Genomic DNA, 15312 nt, shown 5'->3' with positions numbered 1-15312 from the left:
ATTAAGAGCTGATGTTTTGACACATTCTCCTGCAGCTGGATCCACACTTGTTGACATTTGCAAAATGAACAAAAGTTCCCACAGTTTCATGTGTGCTGTGTGCACTGTAAGTACTGGAGTTACACTGCATGGCTTTTGTTGATATGTATATCTCAGCCTTAACTACTCAAAATTAGTGACCTATGCACAATTATTCAAAAAATTCCCTAATAAAGATTACCAAAATTTATTGTTGCTTATAGATGCATGGGTGTGAATAGGTGCATATGTGTGTAAATACATCTCTTCCTGGCCCTGCCGTGATGCTGTGAAGCAGGAAATCCAATTATACCTAACTTAGCATGCATAACTAAAAATGTTATTATTGGTCATAAAATTATTCAGCCTTTTTAAAAATCAAATCTATGAACTATGAGTGGATTCCTCAGGCTGACTTCATGCTGTGTGTGGAAGCATTTCCTTTAATTTGCTTTAACATTGCCTGTATTATACAGGCCTCATTTCCATGTGAGAGGAGGTCGAGGGAAAGTGGTTGATTTTCATTGTAAAGTGCCTGTGAATTTGAGCTCAGGCAAACTTCTACCACTCCTGTGATAGAGCAGCTTTCACATACGTTATATGGCATTTCCCAAGTCAAAGCACAGCAACTATATCTGCTTTCCAAATGTGTCCTAAAATGAAATGTCACCACTTTGATGAACAGCTTCAGTAGCAAAACAGCGTGTGTTTGACCAAATGGCAATACACCACTGTTACACAAAAAATGAGAGTAATAAAATAAAATGACGCTGAACAGCAAAATTCCACGCTATTAGCAAAAAAAAAAAAAAAATCCCATTAGGACCAACAGCAAACCATATTATCTTTTAAAAATCTTGAACGTCTACAGATACATCATCTTGACAAACGAAGTAGATGAAAGTTAACAAAGATTATCACTATTTACTGTGCAGTGAATTCATCTTATAAAACTTATGTTCCATAATGAAAACTGCAAAACTCCATCACAGCCCCATGAAGGGCAGGCTTTGCACTGGTTTTGATGGTGTGTGGAATCTGTGCAGAGCCAGAAAAGGGCAACAGAGCTGTGAAGGTTCTGGAGCATAGGCCTTACGGGGAGTGCCTGAGGGAAATGGGATTGTTCAGTTTGGAGAAGATGAGGTTCAGGGTAGACCTTATTGGAATCTACAACACTCTGAAAGGCAGCTGCGGTGAGGAGGGGGTTGGCCTTTTCTCCCAGGATGAGAAGTTAAGTTGCAGCAGGAGAGGTGCAGGTTGGATGTTAGGAAAAAATTCTTCCCAGAAAGAGTGGTGAGGCATTGGCACAGGCTGCCCAGGGAAGTGGTGGACTCACTGTCTCTATAGATGTTTGAGGAAAGGGCAGATGTAACACCGAAGGGCGTGATCTAGAGCAAAGTCATGGACTAGTGTCTGGACTTGGGGATGTTAGTGGTCTTCCAACATTAATGATTATATGATTTGATGATATCTGTGACTGAAGCAGCATTTTGTGGCCACTAAAATCTGTTCTTTTGCTCCAAATTTCAGCAAAAAGCCAATATGAGCCGTGACATGACTCAAGCTTTTCCAGAAGTATATCCTGAACATTAACTTTCATAAACATATTTCAGGGTGCAAGTCCTTGAGGATGCCTGCACAAACTAGTTTATTTGTATTTGGGACTAGAAATGACGTTACATTTGTGAGTTTCCCTGTGCTGCTAGTAAACCAGGCAAGCTTAATGGTGCAGTAAAAAACATATTAATCAAAAGTTCAAGCCAGATTTTTATACTCTGGTAGCAGAGGTTACAAGTAACACAAACACAAGCAAAATCTCAGTGAGATTTTAAGTTCACAGACTGACTGCTTTCTAGCTGCTCACCTTTCCATACTGAGGACAGTAAGGTGTATCTCAGCAATCACAGGTGACAGTCACAGTTCACAGTCCTTTGAATTTTACTCACCATTCTGAAAAAATTGTCAGCTTTCCTGTGCACTCATACATACATTTGAAATTACTGTTTGGGATACAAATGCATCAGACTCAGCCAACTTGGGCACTTAAAGATCATTTTCTCCCCTCCCTTGTTCACACCTCATCTACTGCAGCTCTGCAAATTGCCCAAACACTGCAAATCACTCTTCCAAAAGACAAGTACTTCATCTATTACAAAGAGCTGTTACTGTTGGTTTTTTTTTCTTAGTCAGCCATGAACATGAAACGTCATACAAGTAATCTGCTTGTTCTGTAAGCTCATGATTTTTATTACCTTGGCAACTAAATGATCTGTTGAAACTGCTTTTTGCTGCCAATTTTAGGGGGTTTCCGTATCTCAGAAAATGTCATGGAAGAGTAGATAAATAAGTAACTGACCCCTTCTCTTATGTTTGCATCAGTTTTAGCAAATGGGAGAATAAACATACTATGACAGAGAGATCTCTGGTTGTCCAGAACTAATGATACTTAATAGATGAACTGGTTTAAAACCAGATTTGTTAGCTTTGTGACAATCACTAATAAAATTCCAGTGGGGAACAGAATTTCATTTTCAGTACAGACAGGGAATGTTTTGAATCTGCCAAGGAAAACCAAACAAATCATTTGAACAAAATGTTTTTTTCACGTAAATCTTTGTATCTTCATGAACAAATAACAAAATACTGCCAGTAAGTATTGCTATAAATTGAAAAATCAAACCATTTCCAATTAAAGATAATGTAAATCTTCTTCCCTCTCCCCTCACCCTCCCACACCTTTTTTTTTTTTTTTTTTTTTCCCAGAGGAGTGTGGCATTTGGTTGACTGTTACAAAGAGAGAGGAAAAAACAGAAAGCAGAGGCAATTACACATGCATCTAACCCTGTTACCATGTCCATGGCAGAAGGGTTGAAGCTTGATGAACTTTAAGGTCGCTTTCAACCTAAGCCATTTTATGATTCTACGACTACGTTTCTATCACTGGTGTGTCCTGCTGACAGGTGAGAAGTTTCTCACTGCAGCACAAGGAGGACATGGAGTCTATATCCGTGTTCAGACAAAACTTTCTGGCATTCAAGAGCACAGTTCCAGGAAACTTTTCCTACTCAAACAGCAGATGACTTGTTGCACAACCTTTAGAACGTTGAAGGCAGCAGGATGAACAGAAAACTGTGGCTGGAGTTTAATCTTTCTCTAGAAAATGATTTCCTCTTCTATAAGGGGAAAGGGCTTCAAACTAAAAGAGAGAAGATTTAGATCAGATATAAGGCAGAAGTTTTTTGCGTTCAGGGTAGTGAGGCACTGGCACAGGTTGCACAGAGAAACGCTGAATGCCCCATCCCTCTAGACACTCAAGATCAGGCTGGATGGGCCCCCGAGCACTTGACGTAGCTGTAGGTGTCCCTGTTCACTGGAAGGGATTTGGACCAGATGACCTTTAAGTGTCCTTTCCAACTCAAACAATTCTATGGTTCTATAAATCTTTGAACACAAATATATACAAATGGCACAGCAGTGCTCCACAGTAATCCTTGCAGTGTTTTATGTACAAAGCACAACATGTTTACAGGTTTGTTGTGGAGCTTCTGTCAACCCTCCAAAGTCAGTGTGAAATTTGAAGATCAAGCCAGGCAATCTATTTAGTGTGATTATAATTAACAAAGGAGTTATAAAGAAAATTTGTCCTAAGTTACAGCTCAGGAGCCTCAGTGTGGGCTGAAGTATTACAGCTGATTCAGAGAGGTGGACACAGTGGGTGAACCCTGTGGACACATTTCTGAACTGCTGCATTAGCCAGAAAATATTATTGTTCATCAGACCTATTTCACCACCATCTATTCTCCAGGTAAATAAATAAATAAATAAAATGTTTATTTTATGCTGTTGCTAGTGAATCACATTGAACTGTAACAATTAACAATCAACTTGCTTAAAATTATTTTTTTTATGTAGTTTTCAGATCTTGAATATTTTGGTGACCTAAACAAACAAAAAATAACACATTGATAGAATTGTTTGTTTTTATAAGATATAAAGCATAAATGTAAAGAAATTTTTTGATGGTAAGGAGTATGTTTATTGAATGTTTAAGATAAAAATGCAGGATAGCTGTAATTCTTAATGTCCTATGCCATATAATTACGTAAAGAGTACAGGCAATCAATATTTTTGCCTTTTTTAATGACTTGTCCAGAACTTCCCCTAAGATTAACCTTACAGCACTCAAGGCTGTTTACGTGGATTTGCAGTTTAAGCCCATGTGTGAAATCACACACATATGTGAGTGTGAGTTTGTTCAAGTCACGTTTGTTATCACCACTGTTCCAGCGTACTCAGCAAAGGGTCTTTGTCCTTTCTGTGGGTAGACTCTCGGCTTTCTCTCCTCTGCATCAACATTCATGATAAAATGTCAGCAAATTTGGCCAAGAGATGCATCTTTTCCTTGTTCTCTCTCTGAATATATAGAGAAATGAGAAGTCACCACCTGCAATTTAAATGTGCTTAAGATGTTTATCTCCTACAGGACCTGGAGATTAATTACTGTTAACCATTGCATTCCACTGAACTTTTTTTTTCTATTAGCTCCCTCTCCTGTCTTTTTTTTCTTTTTCTTTTTTACCATTTCTTTTTTCATAGCTTCTGCATTTTCATGCCCTCATTTTTAACTCCTCTGAGACCTTCTGCTCTGAGTTCATCTCCCACAGCTCTTGCCAGCTGGGGAGTTCGCGTCTCAGCTTTCTTATCCAGATGGTAGTTGTAACCTGGCACCCTGCAAGAATTGACTGGTCACTAAGATCCAAACATTAAATATTTAAAGTGGCACCACACCATTCATAAAGTGGAACATTAAGTGTTTGTTTACTCTCTGCTAATTATTTTAGTCAAAGCAGGCAGACTCAACTGTCTGCATTATTAATTAAACCTCTAAAAAAGATGCTAAGGACAGGAAATGCTCTTCTCTGCTGGTAATAGTGCTGAAGAATAAGAGTAACTCTCATTAGCCACGTGATAAGAAGAAAACCTTTTCCCCCAAACTGGGCCAAAACAAAGCTAAACAAATCATTTTAGTTCATATGTACAAAATGGTTGGGATAGAAGCTTATTAGCCATGAAAGTTCAGATTCTAGCTCTGAAGAAAGAACTGATTTAGGATGATAGAATAATTTGAGGTGGAAGGGATCCTTAAAGGCCATCTAATACAACTCCCCAGCAATGAATAAGGACATCTACAGCTAGATCAGGTAGGTGCTCAGAGCTCTATCCAGTCTGGAATTGAGAGTCTCCAGGGATAGGGCACTCACCACCTCCCTGGGCAATTACCAGATGTCTCTTCATCCTTACTGTAAAACAGTTCTTCCTTACATCCAATCTAAATCTCTCTTCTTTTAGTTTGAGATTCTAGTTCTGCTTGAGACTATGAAAAGTATCTATAGAGCCAACTGGCAAAGGTTCACATCTCTAAAGTAATGTACTTCCAAAACAATTCAGTTGAAGGTTATTTTAAAGGAAAAAAAAAATTCCCCACAACTTCTATCATTGTTCAATTGTTTTGCAAATGCTCCTCTAAGAGCAACACATACTCATCACTTGGTTGTGCCATCAGCAATGCTATACAGTGAAAAAAATCAGAACAAAAACTCACGTGAGTGCTGAAAAGAACAGTGTAAAACCAACCAACCAAAAAAATAAATTAAAAAAAAAAAAAAAAAAGTAAACAACTCCCTCAACAATTATATGTTTCTGGTATGGAATTGAATATTTTCACTGCATAACCTGGAGCAATGCAAGTTTTCTGCACTGGGATTTTCAACTTGAACCTGAAAGTCTTGCTTCATTCCATCAGAAGTTCCACATGTCATTGAATGCTGATTTGCAGCTTAGGAAAACTACTCAAAATTCTCCTTTTTTATTAGACACAGGGGGATAGATCCAAAGAGAGCAGAAGCTACGCAAAGAGGTGGGATAGATACGAGTCGACATGCCTGTGAATTGCAGCTTTAGAGTGCAGCAGAATATAAAGCCTACCACTCTGCTGTGTGTCTCCACAGGACTCTGGAGCCTAATTATAAGGCTGTATGAGAAAGTTCTGCTTGTCAGCAGCACCAGCAGGGGAAAAAATCCACATTTTTGCACATTCACAGAAGAATAAAATATTTAGGCAGAAAATCATCATTGCTGCAGATGGACACTTATAGGACAAAAATGGGTAATTTTTGTGCAGCTCTGCTGGTTTCTAGCATAGCCCAAATCCATTTAGTAGCAGATTTAAAGTTCAGTCTAGAATTCCTCAGTTGCTGTCACCGGTGAAAATGTAATTCACAGGGTGGCTGGGGTTGAGGGCCTCAGGTAAACTCAAGGTCAGGGGGAATCATCATAAAATGAGCAGGGAAGACTCCAGAATTAGCAGCACAGTACGCACTTCTGCCAGCATGGAATTTGGCTCAGGATGGTTTTCAGTCCTGGGTAAGGTTTAGCCACAAAAGCCAGATCACATTCACAACAAGGTACTGCTATCTCCACAGAAATGAAGAGAGCTAGAAGCAGCACTGGATACATGCACTGACAAGGAAGGAAAGAAGTCTTTAGCATTTTCAAATGGGCTTAAACTTTCTGTGTTTAAGGACTCAACCTTTACATACAAGCTCTGATTGAGAAAAAATATACCTACAGAAGATATATTTTAAACTAGACATTACAAGGATCACAAAGGTACTTTTAGGAGAAATATAACTTAACAGGGTGGTAGGTACAGCTCTGATTCCCAGTGACGTTCAGGTGACAGCTTCTACCAGTGCATCCAAAAAACTCAATAACCTCGATCTATTCTCTGCATAGTTTGTGTGACCCCCCTTATCTCCAACACTGTCAATTTGCAGGTACATTTGTGTGACAGGTGAGGAGCAGTTTATGTGGATATTCCCCTTCTTCCCCCCACTCAGTACCGAGCAGAGAAAGGGGGGCACATAACTACAAGGTCCCCATAATTGCTGAACTAAACAGCTTGTGTTTACAGACTCTCAGTGGAAAAACCTAGCTCTCAAGCTGCAGTGACCTGTGCTTTCAGCTTCGGGTAAGTGTTTTTCTCTTAAGCTTGTTAAATGCAGTGTGAATTTTATGTGAAAGTGCTTTTTTCTTATCTCTTTTTTCTTTCTTTTCCCTCTGCATCACCTAATTTGACAGTCCTTGGAGTGTGAGAGAGTCTCTTTAATGTACCTTGAGACACAAGGACTGTGGCTTCACTGTATTAACAAAATACATTCATTTGTTGCTTTCATACATGGCAATGAGAGTGATAAAGAGTTGTGTTTTCAATACTTCCCTGATCTCCTTCTTCTTTGTCTGACATTGCAATTGAGTTCGAACTACAGACAAGGCACATCAGGCATAAAAATTAAGAAAACTAAATGCATGCCAAGCAACATGGGGGAAAATCTCAGGTGATAAAGAAATTAAAAGAAAATGGCAACGAAATAGATTGCACTGGGGGTAGAAATAAATAAAGTTGTAAAATCCAATCATATATTTTTATAGAGGTTAACTAATAAATTCAAATAAAAAATAATTTAAGGCAATAAAAACCTCATGTGGCCATAGTCTGACAAAGTTTCTACTGACCAGAATATTTCCTTAAAAAAGGTGAAGTGTCTTCAAATCTGCTGTATGGTCTAAAGAAGTATGATAGCTCTATGTGCAGAGTGATTCTGGAAGCTGGACTTGTGTGATTCATTTTCTTCTTTTCAAAATTAATGGATGGATTTTTTTTCTTATGCACTTCAAAAGATAAAATTAGGCTCAGTGAAAGTGAAGCCTTTTTATTTTGCAAAAACACGGGGAATAACTAAAAGCCCAGCATCACTGCCTCACATCTAACTGTTTACACTCTGTTTCTTCCACTGACAAAATATTCTAGATCTTATTATACCACCTACAGGTAGATTTTAGAGAATACTAAGCTGCTTAGTTGCACTACTGTAAGTTGCGAAAAGCAAGCATGTCCATCACTTTTTTGGAAAGGTTACTCCTAAACCACATCTGTTAAACTAGTCCTCCATAAAAAGAGAATTATATCATTCCTGAAATCTTAGATAACATAAAACAAGCACAGTTGTGGAAACAAACAATATTTTCCATATCTATTAAATGTTCAACTAACCACACTTTCTCTTATATCCATTTTTATTTGATACAGAATGTCACATGGAACACCTATATTCACTTCCTTTTGATGCAGAATAACAAAACACTTGTAAGTTTTTCTGTCATACTTGAGACTCTTTTACAGATCCACATAAATCACAGACTGCTTATATATTAAATATAAATATTAAATATAAATACATTTAATATATTTAACATTTTTTGTAAGCCTTGAAAGAAACCTACAAATTTCTTTGCATTCCTTAATTAATGAAGTTATGCTGTTTCTAGAAAACTACTTTGTAAAGATTGCCAGAGAAGGAATCTTGGAAGTATTTTAAGCATACTTAATGAAAATTTGCAGATAACAGAAATTTTGGACGCCTAACTTCTGGAGGAAAATGACCTTTCGAAGGGAAATGACTTTCAATATCCCCATTTGCTGAATCCTTCACAACTTGCTCAACATTTCCTGCTAATGTGTCCAGAAAAGCATTCCAGTTTTGTTTTTGCAGGGCTTGATCAATCAGTCTAACTGCCTTTCTTCTGCTTTTCAGAAATTATGCTAGAGTGTAATCCAAGTTCAACTAAATGATTCTATTTCGATGCTGCATATCATGTTTTTGATTAACATGCACCTTGTGTAAACACTCACCTCCTACCTGATGCCTTCAAGAATGTCACAATTTCTTGCTGATGACATTCAAATTTCCACCAGAGATGTCTTGTGAAGTCACAAATAGAGGATTATGCCCATCAGAGAGTGACTCAGACTCAAAGTGATTGATAAGGCAAATAAATACTTGGATGTTAGCAATCAGTCAGTTGTGATATGCAAGAGGGGAAACAAGACTGCAGACATTTAAGCTATATATTATGTTTTCTAAATTATCTCTTTATGTGCCTATGGTCCCCTTCATAAATTATCCTGCCTCATTATCTTATCTGTCCTAAGTTTTCAATTATGACTCTTCTCAGAACCATGTAACAGTCACTTTCGCAGCATAAAGATACTTCAGTGTCCAATACATATCTTTCAAAGTCCAGATAGAAGAATTACTACACAACAGTTCGAGTTGAGAATCTGTGCACACAAGCATCAAAGAGATGTTATGACATCAGAGAAGCTAAGGCTTTATTCCCAGATTCCCTGAGCTAAGCTTTATGTAACCAATAAAACATGACACTGCATATGTTACAGTGGAGTAGAACATTTTGAGCACCTAGCAAAGCATGAGACTGAAAAATCAAGCAATTGTTTCACCTCAGATGTGCAGAAATGAAAAATAAGTAAATAAATAAAGAAAAGCCATTGTACAGGAAGAATAGGATATTTGGCTTCTCTAAATCATTTTTTGGATTGACGAAAACAAATGCAACATTTTAATAAGGAGACTTACCTTCAAACCAAATCTAAAATGGAAGTCCATACACTTGTTTTCCATAAGATTCATTTTGCATGAGATTTTGGATAGCTGAAGAATGAATTGATTTAGAAAAGAAGTCTAAATAGCATGCACTTTAGGCACAAGTCCAGCTGTGGACTGCCAGTACAACAAACTCAGAAATATTTGGTGGACATTTTGTAGCAGGTGTATGTGATTATAGAGCTGCTATTTTTTTTTATTTTTTTATTTTTTTTTTTTTTAAGGTTTAAGAAGTCTGTAAAAGACCATGGTAGAATGGCTGTGTGACACAGGTGTTTAGGTGTCTTCCCTTAGATGCTAGCTTTCCAAAGGCCACAAAGAGGAAGAGACAAAGAGCTCTTGAATTGAGACATACATTCTTTAATTCAGGTGCCATTTATTTACAGCTCCAAGTACAATGCAGTATTCATCTATGATTACAGCATCTAGTTGCTATGATGAGGATAATAATGATAATGTTTATAACAGAGTCAAACTTTTTTTTTTTTTTTCAAAAAAAAAACAAAAAACAAACAATTCTTCTATTATAAGCAGAATTCTAAATACTAATTAGAATGGACTTCTGATGTGAATTAGACAGTTGGGTCATCTGCATACTAAACTGACATCTGCATTTTTGGAAATTAATATGCATTTTTGTAAATATGCGTACTTCCAGGTTGTGCCTACAATTTATATATGCAGTCAGTGATCTGTACATCAAAGTAATTTAAATAGTAGGCAGAGAATTATTTTTGAACTTACTTCAGCTTTCAAACTATGTATTTGCAGCCCTAGAGACAAACCTTGATAGTTCGGACCAGAAACTGGGCTGTATAATATTCCAAGCAGTGAATGCTTGTGCATAAGAAATTAGTAAGCATAGAAATAAACAAACAAACAAAAATTGATTAAAATTCTGCTCAGTTGTAGGGTTTCTTTTTGTTCTGAAGTTCCAATGATTGTTTGGAGAGCAATCACATCTTTGCATGCTAGGCATACTGAAATTCCTATTCAGGAATAGGGCGGTTCATGAAATTTTCAATGTTTTCTTTCCCAACCATTTCAGAAACTGTCCCTTTACCTCCACCCAAAGCCTCCACAAGTCTAAATGTCAAAAAGTAAAGGTGAATGAATAATCGTGATCACAATGATGAGAATGTAGCAAATCTGATTGATTTTGGCAGCCCATCAGCACTGAATTACACTAAAATTTTCCAACAAGTTCAGAATAATTTTCAGAATAATTTTTTTGGACAACTAAATATTTCATGGTTGGAAGATGTTTTCTCTGAAAGCCATCTCAGATGAAGCAGCAAAATATATACTTCAATATATTTACTATACATATACCATATATATACTACAAATTTTGTTGACTCATTTTCAAGTGATTTTGTTCTTTAAGTTTCAGGCAAACGCTGAAAGCTTAATTTGAGAAAAAATTATTGCAACACACATCTTCTGAATATATCCTTTTATGGCTAAACAAGAATTACAGACTTTTAAATATAGTATTTGAATATCTTCTCAAAATTATATTATGAGGAGGTTTTGCTGTTAGACCAGATACTTCTGACACTTTGAATAAAGTCTATTTCATTCACCTAGCCTATGTTGGTTGAATGCACTGGTGTAATAAGTTGCTAGTAATCAGGATCGTCACATCCACAGGGTAATTCTCGTCCCTCGAGTACTTAATGGAGACTCTAAAACCAACAGAAATAAAATGGGGTTCGTGAATTCTTGCAAATTGTTGTAATTTGGCAAGGGGAGATAATTGCAAGACTGAGCTGATACTCTGTCTACATCAATTACAAAGCTGTACATTTAAGTCTCCACCAAAATGATTTGTAGGCAAGGAGTCCAGTCAGCTATATAGTAAATCTTAAACTTCTGGCTATTAAGTATACAGCATCTCTCACTAAGGGGGCTGAAGCCTGTCTTTCATATGTTAAATGAAAAATTCTCATCCCTTCCCCATCAGCAATTTCAGCGAACTATCTTCAATATCTGTCTGCTTTTAGTTCTAGCAGCAGAAGGTTCTCCAAAGATACCATCACAGTTTAACACCATTTACAGTAAAGCCTTCAAAAGTATCCTGAAAAAGGAAACTCCCAGAAGATGTTTTTGATGGATGGAAAGAGTTTGATGCATTTTCTATTTCCAGATATGGGAACAGAAAAAATAAGCATTTTTCCAGAAACTGTCATGTAAGCTTAGTCCTAAAGAAGATGTGAAGATGTGAACTACAGCGTTGGTAAAAACTACATGAAAGCATAAGTAACCCTGTCATTTTGATACAATCTCATGGCTCTTCAAGCTTTGGAGTTGGTCTGAGCAGGTGACTGAAGAACATCAACTGTAACATAGGTGGTAATACTAATGTTTTATTATATTCACAGCATACAGAATCCAGCATCATATTCCCTTGTTTTGCATCCACATACATCCATCTGAAACTTGATTTGAAGCTTTTATTAAGTACAACAGAAGATCACTCTGAACTTCCCTTTAGAGAACAGCGTATAAGCAAAGATCCCATTTTTGTATGATTCATACACATAAGCCAAGAAATTAATTTAAAAAATCTAACAGACCACATTTTCTTCTATTAACAAAAAAAAAAAAATGCCATTGCCGTTTCTATTTTTGCTTGCAAAGACACAGCAGCTACCCCAGTATATACTAAATGTGGGTGTTTAAGCACATAGAGATACATAGACATGCACACATTACGGAGCTTTGAAATCTTATTTATCTTACAAAGTTTTAACAAATTCACAATTATTCTTTTTAAGGCACTGGCCTCTAATGGAGTGTTATTGATCAAGATTGTCAGAAGATAAAACTCAGCAGGGACTCCATCACTTCCAGACAGAGTATTTTTTCCTTGCAAAGTGCTAAAAAGTTGATAATGAGAGGTGTAACAGACTCTGAGAAAAAAGCATCAGAAAAGCTACATCCAGAAGGGGGAAGGAAACTTTATGAAACAGTTGCCAATATTACACTAACAAGCAAAAGTCTATTTGACGTTGATTCTCAGGGTTTAAAACTACAATAAAGACTGTGGCAGATTACAGTTTAGTGCTTTAGAACATAAGAAATTGTTCAAAAGACTGAGGAGGTCTAGAAGCTCCTCATTTTTGATTGCAAAGCACGAGCTGATAGGGGGAGCACATGAAGAAGCATGAGAAGATCAAGAGGGGTGAATTGTGTGATGAATTCAGAGAGACTGAAGTATCTGTGCTGCAGGTTACATGCAGAAATACTAAATCATTCAGACAACAAACAAACAAATAAAGAAACCCACAACAATTTTTGCGATATCACTGAATCAATCACTGCAGTTGGCTAAATGCCAGCCCTTTGGCATGTACACCCTTAACGTATGGTTTCCTATGATGCATTTAGTAAAGACTTGCATTAATTACTTAAAATAAACATCACTATAATTAGCATAGTCAGAAAACGTTCAGTGTGCCGAATCTTTTCAGTAGAGCAGATTTTTCTATGCTGCTAGCAAATCAGATTTATTATTTTTCAACATGTCAGCTTTACAACAAGCAAGAAAGAAAAATGAATCTCAGGCTGTCACTTAAAGCATCACACTTTTAACCTCCTTCTTTCACCCAGAGCTCCTTACCTTTACTGACACCCTCTGGTCCCTATCTTTAAGTCAGGCTGGAATTTACTCCATCACTCCTCCGAAAAATTTACTTTCCAAATCAATATTTTGTGGAGCACAGAACTAGACATTTTCTGAAACCCCCATAAATCATATCACAATTCCCTGGTAGCCTACCATGTCAGCAACTTATTCAGGAGACTCCAACAAATTTGCCAGTCATGACCTTCCCATGCAGAACTTGTACTAACAGACGTCTAAGTTATGTATTTCTTAAAGTTGTTCTTTATTATTTCCTAACAGTGGAGTTTTAATCATCTCCTTTAACTTAGCTGCCAGGTTATTTTTCCTCAAGAACTGCTTTCAGAGCTGTTTCCTTCCAAGTGGTCAGTCATAATTTAGACAATTGTATTTTTTTTTTAAAAAAAACTATTTTCTATTTTCACTCTTGTTATATTTGCCCTCATTGTAAAATGAAACAAAGATTCTCTGTCATTTTAACATAGATTTAAAAATAAGACCTTTGGCTTTATATCAAGCAATAAACAAATCTGGAGGTCTCAGTTTCTAGACCATCTGCAGCTACTGTCACACTTCTTTGTCACACACACTGCTAGTTCTGACTTTTTGCACTGGCTTTTGCTCTGTAAGTATAGGAGACAGGAGAACTACATGTTGAATAGCACACTTCTTAAACTATTCAGCTGTTATCACCTTCCAGAATGCCTCACACTTCATTCTCCTTTTATATACATACTTCTTGTCTCTTAAGACTTTGTCTGCTTAACCACATCTCTTAATCACTCACACAGCTAGAGGTATATTGCCACAGAGGGCTACTGCACATGAAATATTCTTTAATTACCAGAGTTCATGTCTCAGTTTTCTATCTCCCTTTTAGTATACTTCACACTAGAAAACATGCTTCTTCCTAATGCAGGACAGATATTGAAAGGTGGGGCTTTTTTGTATTTGAAACTGCTGATAAATGCAGTGCTAATTAAAGAGAGATTATGAAAAGGATATATTTGCAAATTCTGATAGATATTTTGATAGCACTTTAAAGTAATGGACCAATTATTCTTAATTCTTTTGGTATTCACTGTAATGATATTAATCATGACAAACTGATTTCGCTAATCTTGATTGCTATAAAGTACTTCTGAAGGAGTTTGACTATAACTCAAAAATAATTTATTCCACTTTTATTAAATGGAAAATGTCATCCAAATTTAATTATCAGGAATTCCCCATAGCTTTTGGCTAACAGTCACCATGTCATTTATCCATAGTTTCAAACTTAAGGATCTGATCCAAAGCTGAAAAAAGACTACGGGAATGCTGTATGTCCTGTAAAAGATTATGACCTCAGGTCCTCCATTAAAAACATCATTGAAAATGCATCATCCAAATAACATATTAACTTTTAAATAGTAATGATCATAAAAGGAAACGAACTTTACCAAAATGTTATATTTCTGACTGGCTGCAACACATAGAAAACTTTACGCCTAGGAAGTCTCTTTACACAATTGTGTATTTCTTATGCTTTTAGGAAGTTTCTGTGCTCAACAGGAATGAAACTAAACATCTCAGTAAGTACAGATAGAGTAATGGGTACTGATAAAAATCTTAGTAACTGCTTCATGCTGTATGCTGTAGGAGTAACATTCAGTTCATAGCCATCTCATAGGCATTCCAGATAGTCCCATCCACTTCACTTCAGAGGAGAGAAATCAGTGCATCTTTATGTAATTTCATCTCCTCTGCTCGTCAGCACAGGAGAGCAGTGCTTGCACTGCACTTCCCTAATTCAGGAGATAATTGTTCATCCCAAAGCCAAGTACCATTCCAAACTTCAGAAAACAACTTTCAGTGCAACGCTATAAACAACTCGATATGGTACATTATTTTGTTTTACCCTCAAGCACTTATTTAGCTCTTCTAAACATTAAAAAAAAAAAAAAAAACAAAAAAAAAAAACCATTAAAATAGGCATTCTTTCTCCATAATATGTATTTGTTCTCAGAGCCCCACACCTCCCCTCACAACTCATTCACTGCAGTAGTTTGCTAGCTATTTAGATGACAGAGAGCATGTAACAGATCACAGGAATTTCTGCCTCAACTTTTCCGCTCAATTATGACAGCAATTTCAAGGCAA

General features: G+C 36.7%; 1 protein-coding gene across 3 annotated transcripts in view; it reads right to left on the bottom strand.

Moving 5' to 3' along the window:
- CNTN5 (contactin 5) overlaps positions 1-15312 on the bottom strand; it is a 579795-nt gene that overhangs the window by 564000 nt on the left and 483 nt on the right. The gene's annotated exons all lie outside the window — the stretch shown is intronic.

The sequence above is a fragment of the Tympanuchus pallidicinctus genome, unplaced genomic scaffold (assembly GCF_026119805.1).
Source record: "Tympanuchus pallidicinctus isolate F22 unplaced genomic scaffold, pur_lepc_1.0 scaffold11, whole genome shotgun sequence".
Taxonomy (NCBI): Eukaryota; Metazoa; Chordata; class Aves; order Galliformes; family Phasianidae; genus Tympanuchus; species Tympanuchus pallidicinctus.
Note: the sequence above shows the minus strand (reverse complement) of the source record. Positions and strands in the feature narration are given on the sequence as shown.